The sequence below is a fragment of the Myxocyprinus asiaticus genome, chromosome 29 (genome assembly GCF_019703515.2).
Source record: "Myxocyprinus asiaticus isolate MX2 ecotype Aquarium Trade chromosome 29, UBuf_Myxa_2, whole genome shotgun sequence".
NCBI lineage: Eukaryota > Metazoa > Chordata > Actinopteri > Cypriniformes > Catostomidae > Myxocyprinus > Myxocyprinus asiaticus.
The window spans coordinates 36,013,061-36,027,855 of NC_059372.1; the positions used below are offsets into that span (position 1 = coordinate 36,013,061).

Below are 14,795 nucleotides of genomic sequence, written 5' to 3' on the forward strand. Positions count from 1 at the left end.
AATATAGATGTAACGACACTACTAGTGCTCGAATGATAGGGCTTTTCAAATGACCGTTGTCAATATCTAGAGAGCAGTGTGGCTAGTCCTTGAAATCCCAATAGCGGAGCATATGCTTCTCTGTAAATGGAGAAAGATATTGTTTACACACAATTTATTTATAAATCAAACCCGTACAGGATGTTGTATGGACAAAAGTCTTTGTATGGTGAAATTTAATTATCATCGAAGCTCAAGTGAAATATCACGCATGAGAGAAACACCATCATTCAAAGAACTGTGAACACCAGCAGAGGACTGCAGGCCAGTGGTGAAAACATCTGTACACATGTAAGATTATTTTCATAAAGTGTGGGGAAAGCGGTTTTATTATTGCAGATTTCATGCAGTTTGAGAGTCAGTGTTTTTTGAGTGAGACAAGTTTGTGAATGTGGGTGGAAAGGAACTAAAACCATTAACAAGTATGAAAAAATTATGAGAATAATCGTACATACTGTGAATGTGTATACACAGTATATACTGTATATATTATAGTATAAAAATTAATGATAGCATATGAGACAATTAGAAAATTGTGGGAATGATTATTTTTTTTTTTTTTTTTTTAAATAAAAAGGAAAATTCAGAAATTGTTTTGAAAAAGAAGGCTGTCAGTAGATTTATGGCAGTAGGAACTACCATTGTGGTTATTTGGCCAAGCATGTTGGGTGGCAAATACAGTGGACTAATAACTGTGACCTATGAGAAACAACAGTGTCTTCCTCTAGGGGGTGTTAATCAGCTTCAAAAACGAATCCTCTATTAGGCCACATTTAATTTTTTGTCTTACTGGGGACATCTGTACCCAAAAAATATGTTTGTTTAAATATATTGAATCCAAGGATTGGTAACTGAGATACACATGGACATCCACACCTGCAATCTTTAGGAAAAGATAAAAAAAAAAAAAAAAGCCTTATTCTGTAATCACAAACGAATGTGATTGGTCCATTCGGTCCTTGAGTAAGGTAATATCATGTGAACACACACTCATTCACTTTTGCTTCTGCACTGATCTGGATGACAACCACTTGCACTAATAAAGTTTGATTAAGCAAATAGTGAATAATATAATCAAATAAGATAATATAATGTGCTCTTTCTGACGAAGATGTCACAGGTAAGCACCATCGGAACTGACTAATCAGAAAAATCATTCTGTCCGCTGCAGCAAACACCCGTTTCATGCTAACTGCCATTCTGCCGCTCTTTATGTCTATGATCAAGCAGGCAAAGTTATCCGATGAAGCAGATAATCTCAAAATGGCCAAATATCGGCCCATTATTATTTGACCTGGGTTGCATTTCCAGTACAACTATGCAACTCACTAAACCCTTTCATACTTTAATAACTGGGCCCCGCAGAGTAGCATCACACATATGCAGCCATCTGCCACAGCCAGTTACGTTACAAGCTGTCAGATTCAAATTCGCTTTTGCGCCGACACAGGCTGCGCTAGTCAAGTGTCTGTAGTTTATATTCGCTCAAACAGTTACTCATACACAGTCTTTTAAACCACAGAATAAGTATATTTTATATACATACATCCAGCTCGTCACCAAAGTACCATGATAAAAAGTTTACAGGTCTTATATGCACAGTCAATACATCAAACGCGATCTTCCTCCGTTGCGTGATGCCATTTGTTTATATTATCAGTGGTTGCCATTCGTTAAACAAACAGCTACTCGAAGAGTCTTTTCAAGCACATAATATGTTTATTTTATGTAACAAACAGCCAAATTGTCACCAAAGTACCACGATAACAGTTCACAGCTTGTATATGCACAGCCATCATATCTAAACGCAGTCTTCCCATGCATGCAGCCACGTCTGCTTAGGTGCAGATGTGGTTCATTCACACAAACAGCAACTCAAAACAGTCTTTTCAGGCACATAATATGTTTATGTAACAAACAGCCAAACTGTCACAAAAGCACCACAATTACAGTTTAAAACTCGTATACTCACAGATGCTGATTGAGCGCAATTATCCGATGCACTCAGCCAAGTCTGTTTACATTAGTGCTTGTCACGCACACACACACACACACACACACACACACACACACACACACACACACACACACACACACACACAGTCTGAGATGTCAAACAGTGCATAGGCAAACCGGACTGCTGATATTATTTGTTCATTTGTTTTTTACAGCTATAAAAATGAAATAAAACAAAAACAGTACACCAGACATAACCCATTTGTTCAAGTTTACTATATTATATATAGTATTTTGTTATGACAAGAACTCACAAAAGGAAAATAAAATAATAAAAAAATACTCCTCTACACTCTGCCTCCTCTACTGGCTGTGCAGTGTTACGTGCAAAAATAACTCACTCCAACGGGCACTGCATAGGAATTTAGACCCTACTCATGAAAAGGTTAACCACCATAGTATGATGAATTGTTGGAGAAATTAACTAGCTAGTCACGACTGTTTCCTGAAACTGTAGTAACTATGTCACAACGACTGCATTCACGTTTACGTAACGTTTCAGAACGCAGCTTGCCTCAAAACCCCGGAATAAGTAGTTTTCTTAAGTGCATGTAAACGTGGTCAAAGTCTTGATAGAATGAAAGATGTATAAGGAATGAAAGATATAGAAGCCTGAGTGAAGTCAAATGATGTCCACACAGCAAACTGAAAAGGAACTATGCTTCAAACCACAGGTGGAGAGCTGTTGTTCCAACCACACAACTTTGCGATGCTGTTTGTGAATGTTTGTTGGAACTACGGTTTCGGGAAACACAAAATTGTTGAACTATGCTGGTAACGATGGAACTTGCGACCATAGTTGGCTAACGATACTTTTGGGAAACGCACCCCTGGTTGATATACTGTATTCAATTAAATTCAGATTGCTTTATTGGGATGGCATACCTTAGTAGATATTGCCAAAGCATAACACATAACAAACAATACATACTACATAAAGCAAATATATTTATGTCTGTTACTAGTCACTACACTTCATAACTGGCCACTTTTGGGGCTCATGGGGTGTGGGCAAGTAAGAAACGAAGAGAGAGGAGGAAGTGACGAGCTGACAATCTAAGTGTGACAAGGGTGTGGGTTTGTGTATGTTAATCTCAGATGCTCAAGTAGTTTGATCCTCATTGTGCTAATTCAGCAGAGTCTAGCTTTTTAATAAGTTTGGAGGACCTCCTATAATGCTGTCTGCTAGCTCACACCCAACCCCCAAACAGGGGGTCTGATAGCGGCACCCTCCACCTCCCTAATCCCCACCTCTAGCACCCTGCTAAAGAATATTGCACACTACATGACTCAAGCTCGTCTCCTTTGATGTATTGACAGATTTCAAACCAACTGTATATCTAAAGGTCTTGTCTTCAGGTGTGTGTACTGTCCCGACAAGCGAGAGGCCGACAATGAGCCAAAGCTAATTAAATATAGGGAGAGTGCAAGAGGAGAGCAAGGCATTGGGAAGCAGGAGACAAAAATTACAAAATTAAATAAAAACAAATCACCAACATCTCCCTACACGCTTTACTTATTTTCAGCAGTTTTTCTTATATGTTTCCTTTGCAAATAAGTGCAAAAACGGCCGCGAGCTGTTATTTCATACTTGTTGACGTTATCACGAATAAACTGTGTGCGAGTTTGTGAATGAATTTCGTTATCGTAATTTTAGGATATGTTTTGGCCGATCCGTTTGAAACGGGACGATGCTAAAGACAGCTGTAACGGGGTCCAAACTGTTTTGAGATTTGTCCATTTCAAACATTGGGCTCGTTGTGCCACAGCAGCAGAGTGGTGGCTTATAAAACAAGAGTTTAAACTTAGCCGGTTACATGTGGATTTAAAGGGAAATAACCGTACAAACCGTACAATTTTAAAAGCCAATGCATGTCTATGCACAAGAACAGAAATTGTACCAGTGTGTCTGATATCAACATAGATATCTGAAGCATGCACACTAGAATCTCAGTCACAGGTACTGCACTAAAATAACTCAGAATTCTGCTCTTAACGTGATGTTTGCGTATAATTAGGATAAACTGTACACCGTTTTTTCTTTTTCTTTTTTTACTTTTATTATCATTCAGTAAAACACAGATGTATTGATTGATGTATTTCCTCATGAAATCAGAGACTCTCCCCTCAAAATCTGAACACAAGGGGAAAAAAGGGACCGCCAGGCTTAACAGTGATTTGTCTCGCTTGTACACTTGTGATCGGATCACACAAAACGCATCTTAATACCCGGTGTACACAGGGCCTCAGTCGGGGATGAGTGTTCATGTTGTTGACACACCCAGTCTACAATCAGTCGTGCACACGGAAAACAAGACTATGAGTCGAAGGGCAGCGACTGCAAGTCGTATAGTGTGCGCTTGGTTTAACGCTTCCTACCTCAGGAAACCCCCAACACCCTACTCTCCAGACGAAAAAAATAAAATCTAATGCCAGCAAACAGACAGCAGGAGTGGCAACCCAGCATGGCAGCAGTGGCCTCGAATGGGCTACCAAACTATAACCTGTTTCCTCTCAACAAGGACATAACTGACCAACTGAGCCAACTGACCAGTGATAACGCAACATAAATCTGATTTAAAACAAAACTGACATTGGATGTTTTTGTTAAGAGTGACAAGTCTCACATACAAGTTAGTGGCCTAAAGATCAATAGAACTGACAAAATCTTTAGTTACTTCAATGTTAGTTCAATTGTAATATATCCTTTTACAAGTGGTCACAGGCAGGGGCAGTTCTAGGGTCAGTGGATATTCGGGGCTTAGCCCAGACATCTGTGGATACATTTGGGGCCATCCTTTGATGAAATATCGAAATATAATATAACAAATTGTATGCTGCATGCTTTTAACACAGTGTACTTTGAAACGTGATTTTAAAGCTACACTATGTAACTCTTGGCCCTCTAGCAGTTAAAAAATAAAACTGCATGTGTCTTGCAGAAGAACATTGTTATGGTAATGATGCAAGTCGTGCTTCGGCTCTACTCCTCTGCGTGGATAAATGTGGTTCGAGGCATTGGTCCTGTATCCATATGTACACATCTTATCAGAGCAAATGGACAAATAAATAATGACAGAAAGGAAAAGACGGATATCGGAAATCATGTCATCTGAGCAGGTAAGTGCCATATCTTATGCTGTTGTTTTGACTTATTGGAAACATTGATGTTTTGAAATTAATGACGTTACAAAAGTTAGGCAACGTTTGTTAACATTAGACACAATGATTGCTAGTCTGATAAGGTCAAACGTTGTAAAGTTTTTATAACTGCAGGATATTCTGGCCAAATAGACCACAGTAGTAACTAATTTATAGATTGTCATTGTTACCAACCAGTGGTCAACATCATTTCAAGACTCACATGTCCTTGGCAAGCCTAGGACTAAAGGATTTATTTATATAAATTATTGCTGTTATAAAGAAAAATACACGTGTGCTAGCATGTGAAAAATTCTGCACCGATTACAGTATAATTATTGTATTTCACTACACACACACACACACAGACGTGTGTATGTGTGTGTGATTACACAAAAACAAATAAACCATATCAATAAAATATCTTAACTGTTGAGTAAGACAAAAGCCATCTCTGGGTTGCTTTTAAATCCTTTCAGATCTCGGAGTTGTTGCCACCTCTGAAAATCCAAGCCGATGTTGATTCGGGTTTTATTACGGACTCTGTCGCTTTCCCTTTTTGCTTGTAGACTCTGCTCTGTTCGGGGTTTCTTTGTTTTTACAACCGGTGATTCCCCGGAGGTTTGCCGTTTTGAATGATCCATGGTCAATTTTTCTCGTTTGTTGTGACAACAAACTTTCAGCTTCATGCTACTTCCACACCATACACGCACTACAGTAGCCGGATCTTACTTTCTCTTTGTATGGACATGAGGTGACATGCATGGGCGAATGACGTATGTATGCAATTTCCCACGAAATCCGTCCCAACAGCTCTGAAATATAAATTATTACTGGATTTGTTGCACTCTCTCATTAATAACATTTTGTTGTTGTTTAACAAAAAAAAAAACAAAAAAGCAAAAAAAAAAGTTACACAGTGTAGCTTTAAATATACACTATTTTGTTGTATTGTTAATACTAGATGTAAACAGAGCAGCATTAGCATCAGGCCTTATGCTAACTGTAAACCAATGAATAAATAGACCTTTTTAGGTAACATATTGTATCAGAACTTGTTTGTTTTCTTGTCAACATGTTTACCCGTGGCTTTTACATTAGTCCTGTAATATTCAGCTCTAACACTTTGAAAAAACTATTGGTAGTAACCCTAACCCTAACACTAGCCTTGGTCAGCTCATAGAGGAAGTTGACAATTAGGGTTAATCAGTAGCACTATTAGCCAACAAAGCAAATTAGACCCACAATGGGTACAAAGACACCTGTTCAAACATCACATTCATACATAGACACAGTGAGTTTATATAGAAGCTACCACAGATATGGACAAGAAGGGCAATTCACAAATTTGGCTGGTAAAATTTGCAATTCACAAATAAAAGGCAGGTGGTGACCTAACTGACAGACAAACAGGTCTAACAGGATCGGGAAGAGAGACTGAGAGAGAGAGAGCAGAGAAATTAATAGAAAAAGAAATGCATAGACAGAGAGAAACCAAGCGGGAAGTACAGAAAGAGGAAGAGAGTAAAAAAAGAGAGAAACAGCGATACAGTGACAATGAAAGGGAATTTGGGAAGGAGGCAGAGATTAAAATAAACCACAGCGGGTAAAGCCAGAACTGTAAACCAGTGTTTCCTGCACCGCTTTCAGCAGCAGTGTTCCGCTGCTAAATCTCCAGCTCCACAGCAAAAGAATGGTACCCAATTTGTGAGCATGAAGGCTGAATTGAATGTGATGAGATAAAGAGCGTGTGCCGTGAAATAACTCAAAAACAACACACCATTATATTGCAACGTGTAGAGCCGAACGATCCATCAAAATAAAACTGAAACAAAGATATGACCTTATTCGAATATTAAACCACAAAGGGCTGTGATTTAATCAGTCTGCACGCTATGTTCTGAGCACACTTGAGGTGGTTCCGTGTTTGCTCCACAAATTCTAGTGCACAGAATAAAAGATGTGTTGCATTCGATTCGGTTTGGTATGGTGCGTTGAGCGTGTTATATATACAGCAATCCAAATTCAGTTTAATTGCCCACTACAAGTTACTATACAAATCTAAAAACATCCCTATGACACCAGGTTTTGTGGAGAGAAGATGAGAGCATTTCACCATATATGGAATGAGGCGCTCATTCTAAATGCCCCGATATACTTCTGGAGAGGTTCTTCTTCGTTTAGGAGTAAAAAGAAATTCTAAACAGCCAAGCAACAGTATACTGTTTCCAAACATTCAGACACATGCCACACCGCTGTGGGAGGCGTTTAGATGTACATTTAAATATGAGGAGGCTCAGTAAAAACGTAACTAATGTGACATTAAAATGTGTTATCAATGACATAACGCCTCATTCTATGAGTAGAATTCACATGAGATCACTAAAAGAAACTGTTTTAACCACTCGATGATGATTTAAAGTAATATATATGCAGTAGTAAATGTTTAATTTGTCTTGTTTACATTGTGAATTCATGACGCTAATGCACTTACACGCTATACATGGCCATAATATGCCAATTACACTGTTATTGTAATTTATGATGATACTGATACTACTGCAAAGATGCTTGAGAGTATCTGCATATTTGCATAGATTTAATTCCTTTTGTAGAAAAAAAAAAAAAACCAACGCGTGACATGGTCTTTAAAAATGTAGGTTCTTTAAAAACCTAACCCTAACTCTAAGCGAACGATCGTACAGATGTAGGTACATTTGCACATGCTCGCTAATAACTCTGCACACCAGTGTGTTCATATTGACTGATTTTGACTGACTGAACAACATAAACAGAATAAGCCGTCACCCTCAAGGTAGGTGGAGCTTCAGGTCACACCTACCAACAGCATGAACCAATGGCAGTAAAAAGGTGTTAAGCAGCTGGTAAGAATTATTCCTAAAAGTTCACCCAAGCAAGCTGTTACAAACCACCGAAACGAATGCAAATATACCTTCTTTTTGTCCAGATTTTGTTCTAAATGATGTCATACCCATTCGTTCTTTGATTTAGTAGGAAATATATCGGGACCTTAAGACTATTGTTAATGCGACTTCACACAAAGTTCCTGCAGTTTTCTGCCAAAATAAAGCTAAGAGGGTTAAACCAGATCCCACAGCAATGCCATGTACAAGTTAAGAAATTATTATAGAAATATTACTTGTACAATAATAATATTAATACAGTTATTATAATACAACTGTAATATTTCTGTAATTTCTTAACGTAGTAATATTTTTTTTTATTATAAATATTTATTATAAACATTTTATTATTATTACAATTATATCAGCATTATTCAGATTTATATTACAAGATGTAATATTCAAAATGATTGGGCTCCAAAAAATAATGAGGGAAATGTGGGCCCCATCACAAAGTGCAGTCTGATAAATCCTTGGCTGAATGAACTCAATGAATCAGTGTTGTTCAATGTTCAGAATAGAGATAATGGACTGTTTAGAATGAACTGATTCTTAGGAATGAATCAGACTATAAAACACTACATTTGAGAGAAAGTGCAATTTGAATGAACTGATTTATTAGAATGAATCAGATTTTCCATCACTACATATGAGAGAAAGAACTGTTTGGATGAACTGATTCACTAGAATGAATCACAGCCTTTGCTCAATACTTTATTGAAGCACCTGTGGCACCAATTACAGCCCCAAGTCTTTGAGTATGATGCTACAAGCTTGGCACACCTATTTCTGGGCAGTTTCTCCCATTCTTCTTTGCAGGACCTCTCAAGCTCCATCAGGTTGGATGGGGAGCATCAGTGCACAGCCATTTTCAGATCTCTCCAGAGATGTTCAATCGGGTTCAAGTCTGGGCTCTGGCTGGGCCACTCAAGGACATTCACAGAGTTCTCCCGGAGCCACTCCTTTGTTATCTTGGCTGTGTGCTTAGGGTCGTTGTCCTGTTGGAAGATGAACCTTCGCCCCAGTCTGAGGTCCAGAGCACTCTGGAGCAGGTTTTCATCAAAGATGTCTCTGTACATTGCTGCATTCATCTTTCCCTCGATCCTGACTAGTCTCCCAATTCCTGCCGCTGAAAAACATCCCCACAGCATGATGCTGCCACCACCATGCTTCACTGTAGGGATGGTATTGGCCAGGTGATGAGCGGTGCCTGGTTTCCTCCAGCCATGATGCTTGCCATTCAGGCCAAAGAGTTCAATCTTTGATTCTCATGGTCTGAGAGTCCTTCAGGTGCCTTTTGGCAAACACCATGTGGGCTGTCATGTGCCTTTTACTGAGGAGTGGCTTCCATCTGGCCACTCTACCATAGAGGCCTGATTGGTGGAGCGCTGCAGAGATGGTTGTTCTTCTGGAAGGTTCTCCTCTCTCCACAGAGAAACGCTGGAGCTCTGTCAGAGTGACCATCGGGTTCTTGGTCACCTCCCTGACTAAGGCCCTTCTCCCCCGATCGCTCAGTTTGGCCGGGCGGCCAGCTCTAGTAAGAGTCCTGGTGGTTCCAAACTTCTTCCATTTATGGATGATGGAGGCCACTGTGCTCAGTGGGACCTGCAATGCTGCAGACATTTTTCTGTACCCTTCCCCAGATCTGTGCCTCGATACAATCCTGTCTCGGAGGTCTACAGACAATTCCTTGGACTTCATGGCTTGGTTTGTGCTCTGACATGCACTGTTAACTGTGGGACCTTATATGGACAGGTGTGTGCTTTTCCAAATCATGTCCAAACAACTGAATTTACCACAGGTGGACTCCAATCAAGTTGTAGAAACATCTCAAGGATGATCAGTGGAAACAGGATGCACCTGAGCTCAATTTTGGCAAAGGCTGTGAATACTTATGTACATGTGATTTTTTCGTTTTTTATTTTTAATAAATTTGCAAAGATTTCAAACAAACTTTTCACGTTGTCATTATGGGGTATTGTTTTGGAATAAGGCTGTAACATAACAAAATGTGGAAAAAGTGAAGCGCTGTGAATACTTTCCGGATGCACTGTATGAGAGAGAGGACTATTTTGGAGAGTGCATTTGATTATGCTCTCAGCTGGCTCAGTGCAAGCTGATTAGTACTTGGTCACCCCACACAGCCAAACTACTGTTGCACTACTAAAATGTAAAGTAGCGTCACTGTATTAGTAGCGCCACTACTTTAAGTGAGTTAATCTCCAATACTGACTGCTTGTGTCCTCAAATCTGAAAGTCATGAGTTAAAACGAGCAGAGAGGCGCTGTATGAGAGAAGAGCAGAGGACACCAGAGGAAGAAAGATTGCCAAGCATAAATTAGTTTTTTCTGCTAAATGAAATGGCAATTTGGCAGAGCTATTTCTGTGGGGTCACCGTAGGATTTCATGTTATTTATACACAACCCCCCCTCAACCCCTGACATTAGCAGAATGAAATGAGATGCTTACCCATACTGCCTCTGGATCAGAGCTGGGTGAACCTGCTGTATTCCAGTAGAGTATCCTGTGACAAAAAAAATGAAAGAAAATAAAATAAAAGGGATAGATATCACAAATATATCAACTGTTCTGCACTGTAATAAAATTTCCTGTTAAATTTACAGTATAATACTGATAGTAATTTCACCAGCAATTTACTACAAATATACAGCACACTTAATTTTAAATGATACTGCATCCAAGCCACTAGGAGTCAGTGTAAGTCCAAGATGACACAAAGACAAAAGTTACTGTGTGCACCTTTAAACAATTAGATTATTTTTTTTGTTACACTCTTCATAAGAGAAAAGTTGAGGAACACTTAAGAGGTGGGGACTCACTCCAAAAAATGGATGAGGTAAAGGGGGAGGAATGAGGTTCTGGGTCACTAAAAACCCAATGTACGCGAAACATTACTTTAACAGACTGAATGAAACAGAAACTGCTACATGTGAATGAATCATTATTTCACCATCACTTCAGGATATCTGTCCTTTTAACTGTGTCATTTATTTTCCAATCTTCTACTTGCCCCATATTTGACATTTATTGTACATGCATTTATAATTCTGTGCCTTTCACAAACACTCATTCCTTTAGCCTTTAATTGGCACTCATTCTCTCTATTCATCCATTATGCATTCTCTAGTTTTTCCTCTTATCCTCTTTCCCTGTCTCTGTGCTTTTACGCAGCCAAGTGAAAAACTCCAGCCTGTCTGTTCTCTAGCGTATCAGTGTATCTGCCCGGACACTGATGAGAAACATCTCTTGCATGGATGCCCGTTCCACATTCACGCACACACACGCCCACATCACAGCAGCATTTACATAAACACATACTTTACCCCACTTCCATTGAACATAATTTAACTTACAGTATGTCATTCTAAATCCTTGCCTTTGACTATTTCTTTCAAAAAAGAAAGTAAGCTCTGTTCTCCCTTACATATGGGTGATTCTTTAATTAGGGTAACATTTCTGTGCCCTAGGATCAAACGCATGGGGAAAAAAAATTGGCAAGAGGTGCTGCAATTTTGACGTATGATTTACACATCATGCTCGGGCAACGAGAGCATCAGAGAACCACGTGCCTCCCTATCACTGTACGGCCATTGTACAAAGGTGCCTCAGTTTGTTCCTGAGAGACAGCAGATGCCCTTACCCCGCCCCCACCGTAATCCTAACCATATGGAGTCTGTAAGGCTGAATACCCTGCAATAGAACGTTTTCACAAGCAATTAAGTCATTCAGTAAGCCAGCCAATGCATTAGTTACATTCTAGCACGTTCAAAACTGTTGTTGTGTCAGTGTGAATGAGAAATAACTATAAAACACAATATAATTGTTCAGACAAAACAGCTATTAAAATGAACTCATATGCTAAAATATTAAGCTATTAAGAAATGTCCTACCCTTACTTAAAGACCCCAAATGTGGCCTTGCGCTCAGGGGTGTTGCTAATAAATGTAAACACAAACAAACACCAGAAGATTACGTTTTCGCTCAGTTGAGGTTTTAGCGCCTTCCGCAGGGCGACGAATCACGTGAACACAAAAGCTCTAACCTGTACTGTTTTGTTTTGTAAATTATTATAATTTCAAAGGATGAGCTTACACATGAGTAAAGCACAATATTCTTCTAGAGGATTGATTCATTTGTTTTTATTCATAAACTGTAATATTACACTACAATATTTATTATTAAACAACAGTAATGATACAAAAACACAATTTAATCGTAATTTACTGTCAAATGACTGTTTTATTGTTAACGATCACTTTTTTTTTTTTTTTTTTACTTTTGAGCAAATAAAAGGGAAAAAAGGGAGAATAAAAACTTCACTAGTATCTATCAAAAGGGCTCTCTTCAGTTCGGCAGAGCCCTGCCCACAAGCATGACAAATCTCTCCGAAACAGGACGCCATTTTTATTAACATAAATCATATACTGAAAGCGGAAATTGCATTATATATACTGCATAAATACAATGAAATATATGAGATATCGTTGATACTGTTTTCCATTCTTGGAAACCCTCAGCACCCACCTTCCCGCGCCTTTGCCTAGGATAATTTCAAAGAATAAAAAATAAATAAAAAATTGGATTGATAACAGTTTTAAAAAAGTTCTTGTCTCTTAATTTTCTTTATTCTAATTTTCAAGTGTGCTGAAAGGTTACAGTTGCCAGAATTTCTCTATTTTGGGCTTGTATCCTACCTATATTTTCTTAGGGTGTGTTCACACTTGTAGTTTGGTTCTCTTGGTTCTCTTGGTCCAGACCAAAAAAGAAAATTATACATTTAGTCCTGGTTCGCTTAGCATTCACACTGGCATTTTTAACACAGAACCTAAAGATATAAAACAAAAGGCATAAGGATAAGGTCACAATCTGATTAGACAGCTTTTATGACGTATATTTTGCGACGGAACTTGCTGAACATCCAAAACAATGCTGGCTGCTGGGCTAAATGCGCTCATTGGATTTATGTATATATGGTGCCATTTTTACCAGCTGAGAACAAACAAAAGCAAAAAAAAATTATAAAGGAGTCAAAACAGCGCCAGGAATTCCTCCGTTGCACACACAAACAAAGATATCCTGCAAGGAGACGGCAGTTCCGACGCCTGTATCGAACTGTAATAGGCAACAAAGCTCCTATGATGAGAAGAACCAGGTATGCTTGAGGTCAGTATTAAAGGCAAATTACTTCCTGTTATTGGTCCGTTTAGACGTCTTTGGTCCATGCTGCATTCATATATCAGTCGAACCACACCAAAGTTCGTTTGGAAGCGGACCGAGACCCACTATTCAGGCGGTCTCGGTCTGCTTGTTTGGTGCGCACCAAGGTTCGGGTGGCAGCGTTCACACTTGTTCAAATGAACTGCACCAGCAGAGCAAATCGCACCAGAGTTCGTTTTAATCTAACCAAACCTGCCAAGTGTGAACATACCCTTAAACTTCCCCTCTACAATAAATAGTGCTGGATAAGTTCCTCAAAATTAATTCACTACAAAAGACTAATTATTTATCTTAAAGTGAATGACTGTAAGTCTATCCTTCACATTCTCATTTTGATTCACATGAAAAATCAAATATGGCGCTACTGCGAATAAGGACTGTAAGTCAGGTAGGCCCCGATTTACTTCTGAAGAAGTACATCTTCGTTCAGGGGTAAAAAGAAGTTCAAAACAGCCGAGCAACGGTATATTGTTTGCAAACATTCAGACACCCGCCACATCGCTGTGGGAGGCATTTAGAAATACATTTAAATATGAGGACGCTCAGTTTTAAATGATTTTTTTTTTATCAGTGACGTTATGCCTCATTCTATGAGTAGAATTCACACTAGATCAGTAACAGATGCTTTTTAACCTCTCGATGATGATCTAAAGTAACATACATGCAGTAGAAAATGCATAATTTGTACTCTTGTAATCTTGTTTACATTTTGAATTAATGACGCTAATGTGATAACACGGTATATGCGGCCATAATATGCGCTGATTACACTCTGTTATTGTAATATATGATGACACTGATCCTACTGCAAAGACTGGTGTATAAAAAGAGTGCTAATGGGCAGCATAAAGACAAAAGAATGACGACAAGAGAGGCATATCTTACTTTGGGAAGATGAGTGAATGGCTTTCGCTGTAGAAGGCAAGTGAAGCAGCATATCAAACAACAGAGTGAATGTGCACTTAAGAGTATTAGAATAGATTTGATTCCTTCTGTAGACTAATTAAAAAAAAAAATTGCATGACATGGTTTTGGAAATTGTCTCAACACGAGCGATCGTACAGATCTAGGTAAATTTGCACCAGTTTGCTATTAACTCTGCATGTTTACTGATCTTGACTGACTGAACAATGTAAACATAGAAGATGGAGCTTCAGGTCACACCTACTGATGCATGAACCAATGGCAGTAAGAAGGTGTTAAGCAGCCGGTTAGAAGTTTTCCTAAAAGTTTGCCCAGACGAGCTGTTACGAACCACCATAACATTCTTTTTGGCCAGATTTTGTTCTAAATGACATCACAACCGTTCATTCTGTGATTTCGTATGAAGCTTTCAAGTAGTCCTAACAGAACAATATTGTTTCCATTCAAAGAGTAACATATTATCCACACATTATAGTCACGCGTGGGCTGAGAAAGCTGTTGAACTGAGGCGTG

At 38.8% G+C, this 14,795-nt stretch overlaps 1 pseudogene; it reads right to left on the minus strand.

The window, feature by feature from the left end:
* LOC127419967 (RNA-binding protein 38-like) overlaps window positions 1-14,795 on the minus strand; it is a 36,656-nt pseudogene that overhangs the window by 13,429 nt on the left and 8,432 nt on the right.